The following is a 4,364-nucleotide window of genomic DNA, read 5'->3' as shown; positions in this document are numbered from 1 at the left end:
GACCAGAGGCCGCGGGCGGCGCGAGCAGGGGCAGCTCCGGCGCGAGCGGGGGCGGCGGTGATGCGAGAGGAGCTCGGGCTCGAGGGGATCCTCCCCTCGATCCAGACCGGGCGCCGCCGTGCGGGGGGTTTCTGCAAAAAAAATGCCACGTCGGCATCTGACAGGCGGGCCCCGCCGGTCAGATACACTGTCAATACGCGTTTATACGCGATTTAGACCTTTTTGTAACGTATAGCCCCAGACTTGGTACTGACATGTAAAAATTACCAAACTTGATACCAATCTGCTTCCAATGCCCCAATTGTGATACTTCTGTGCAATCTACTCCGTTCCGCATCGATCGCGTCGCGTCGGGCCTGCGTGTGCCCCCGTTTTTGTTTCTGGCCTCGTGCCCGGTCGCCGGCCGCGCGGGATCGCCCCGTTTCACACGGCGCGTTCGCCTTGGAGAGCGCTGCCGTTTTTTTCCTTCTCCTTCTCTCGCGCTCGCCAGCTAGCTGCTTTCCGCGGCCTTGTTGCTTCTTTTCCAAAAGGAAATTTGGGAGTAATGAATCATTTCTCTCCGCCTCCGCCGTTTTGGTTCTCTGCGTTCGTTTCACACCCTTTCCGAGGCCACTTCCATTTCTATGTTTTTCTTGCCCTTTCTGAAAGGGGGAGATCCTTTCGTGTTCGCGTGACCCATTGTTTAGTCTGTGCTAATTGTGTTTAGTGAGGGCTAATTGAGCTGACTCACCAAGTGACCCCAAGTAAAAAATATATATAAGTTGTGACCCCAAGTATCTTGGAGACGTGACGAAACCACGACGAGCCATACCGTGACACTCAAGAGCGCGTTATTTCATTGGATTGCGGTACATCATTTTTTTTCTTTTTAACAATCACCGGGGGCTATGGTACATCATGAAACGGGCATATCAAACACAAAACTAATGATGATCTCCTGCTTCTTATCGTGTGGAGAGAAGGTAGAGAACATGAGCATTACCTACGGTGCTCATCAGCTACATCATGTGCTCCCTCCGTTTCTTTTTTACTCTGCATACTCAAAACCGGTATACTCTTAGCTAGTGGTTCTTGCACTCGAGAACTCTTGAACTGCTCAAAAGAGAATGACTTAGACCTTTTGACTTGGAGCTATGTAGAGTTGTACAACTGTAGTAGAAGAGTGGGATGGATCGCCTCGTCGACAACCGAGGTGCCATGTACTCCCTCCGTTTCTTTTTTACTTCGCATATAAGATTCGTTTGAAGTCAAATATAATAAAGTTTGACCATGTTTGTGTGAAAGATATCAACACTCACATTACCAAATCAATATCATTAGATGCATTATGAAATTATTTTCATATTGTATAATTTTAGTATTGTAAATGTTAACGTTTTTAAATATAAATTTGGTCAAATTTTACGAAGTTTAACTTTATTATTCTACTTATGCTTTTAGTCTTATGTTTAAAAAGCAAAGAAAGAAATAAAATATGTTACTATAATATAGAATAGAACTTACCACGTGACAAGTGTGTTCATCAATCATCTTTCTGATATAGAATAAAAATAGCTTTAAAATTCATAGGTCAAGTACGAGTAATAAAAATAGAGGAATTCTTAAAGAATACTATCCTTATCAAAATATATAGCTAAGATTTCTCTTTGAAAACTCTTCCATTGATCTATTCTATATGTGCATTTGTGCAAATCACAGAATGCTCTTTGTAGGCACATATATTATGCGTAAATATGAACCATAATTCTTTTCTTTTCTTTTACCGTTATTAACACGAGTCTGCGGGCATCACCGTCACGAAGGGTGTATGCCTTCCTCATCATCGCCTCGTACAAATGAGGAAGGAAATAGTTTGCAATCAATGCACACAATTAAATAAGAAAATCATAATTGCAATTAATGATATTGATTATGTCTGAGCTTCACCTCACAAAAAATAATAATACATAATCAATGCATGATGTAATAGCAAAGGTAATTAATCATATTGATTATATAATCTTCACTTTGTACATACACAAATAAGGGTAGTCCCGATACTCCACCCTTTTTAATTATGACATCTGAGCAAAAATATGTTGTGTCACCATTTTTAATGAGGAAAAGGAAAGTTGTCATGTCTTAATCCAAATATAGCACTTAGCATCAATACCAACACAACTTGTATTTTTCTATCTCATAAAACACATTACATTATAGTTCTTTTAGACACAAAAATAAGATACAATTCATTGGAGGATCTATATCTAAATACATGTTTAATGCATATGATTTAACCAAAGATATAACACACTTGAAGTGCCTCGAGGAAGGAAATACTAAAACATAACTAATCCATGATGACAACTAAAGAGAACTAGTAAGGTACACGTAGGAGTTTTGATAACTGATGACCCACGAGTATAGGGGATCAATCGTAGTCCTTTCGATAAGTAAGAGTGTTGAACCCAACGAGGAGAAATGACAAGTAGTTTTCAGCAAGGTATTCTCTGCAAGCACTGAAATTATAAGTAAGGAGTAGTTTGATAGCAAGATAATTTGCAACGAGCAAGTAACCGTAATGGTAACAAAAGTGCAGGAAGGTAGCCCAATTCTTTTGAGGCAAAGGACAGGCCAAAACGGTCTCTTATGATAAGTAAAATGTTCTTGAGGGTACACGGGATTTCAACTAGTTACTTTCATCATGTTGGTTTGATTTGTGTTCGCTACTTTGATAATCTGATATGTGGGATGGACCGGTGCCTAGGTGTTGTTCTTACTTGAACAAACCTCCTACTTATGATTAACCCCCTCGCAAGCATCCGCAACTACAAGAAAAGTATTAAGATAAAATCTAACCATAGCATTAAACTTTTGGATCCAAATCAGCCCCTTACGAAGTAGCACATAAACTAGAGTTTAAGCTTTTGTCACTCTCGCAACCCATCATCTAATAACTACTTCACAATGCATTCCCTTAGGCCCTAATAAGGTGAAGTGCCATGTAGTTTACGTTCACATGACACCACTAAGAGAATTGCAACATACATACCATCAAAATATCGAACACATATCAAGTTCACATGATACTTGCAACATGATTTCTCCCGTGACCTTGAGAACAGAAGTAACTACTCACAAAATGATAATCATGCTCAAGATCAGAGAGGTATTAAATAGCATAATGGATCTAAACATATAATCTTCCACCAAATAAACCATATACTAATCAACTACAGATGTAATCAGCACTACTAGTCACCCACAAGCACCAAACTAAGGTTCCGGTACAAAGATTGAACACAAGAGATGAACTAGGGTTTGAGAGAAGATGGTGTTGTTGAAGATGTTGATGGAGATTGCCCTCCCCAAGATGGGAGAGTTGTTGGTGATGACGATGACAATGATTTCCCTCTCCGGGAGGGAAGTTCCCCCGCAGAATCGCTCCGCCGGAGGGCAAAAGTGCTCCTGCCCAAGTTTCGCCTCGAGATGGCGGCGCTGTGTCCCGAAAGTCCTCCTCTTATTTATTTTTTCTAGGTCAAAATGACTTATATACCAGAAGATGAGCACCAGAGGTGGGCCGAGGAGGGCACAACCCACCAGGGCGCGCCGAGGGGCCCTGGCGCGCCCAGGTGGGTTGTGCCCACCTGGTGGTCCCCCTCTTGTAGTTATTTGCTCCAATAATTCTTAAATATTCCATAAAAAATCTCCGTGAAGTTTCAGCTTATTTGGAGTTGTGCAGAATAGGTAGCTCTGACGTGCTTATTCAGGTCCAGAATTCTAGCTGCCGGTATTCTCTCTCTTTGTGTAAACCTTGCATATTATGAGAGAAAACGCATTAGAATTACTCCCAAAAGCATTATTATGCATAAAAACATTATAAATAATAATAGGAAAACATGATGCAAAATGGACGTATCAACTCCCCCAAACTTAGACCTCGCTTGTCCTCAAGTGAAAAACCAAAATCGAAAAACATGTCCACATGCTTAGAGAGAGAGGTGTCGATAAAAAAATACGAACATAGAAGCAACATGCACATTATTATAACAACAAGGAACTTAAACTTAGAGTTTTTATCACATAACTTTTATCATATAACTTGTGTCATATAACTTCTTATGAACAAGTAACAATTCATCACAACATCGAACTATAAAGCATACACCTTATTGAAAACCAACAAACTATGTTCTCAGTTAACTTTGCAACTATAATTCATCATATTTTCAGGAAGGGTCACGTGTCGGAGCCTTTAGGCAAGTCCACATACTCAACCATCATATAGTATTCTATGATTGCTAACACTCACAATTTACCCATGAACAAAAAGTTTCAACCAGACACATAGAAAGATAGGGGCTTATAGTTTTGCCACCCAACTG

This window comes from Triticum aestivum, chromosome 6B, assembly GCF_018294505.1.
Source record: "Triticum aestivum cultivar Chinese Spring chromosome 6B, IWGSC CS RefSeq v2.1, whole genome shotgun sequence".
NCBI lineage: Eukaryota > Viridiplantae > Streptophyta > Magnoliopsida > Poales > Poaceae > Triticum > Triticum aestivum.
This window is presented reverse-complemented; position numbering follows the sequence as displayed.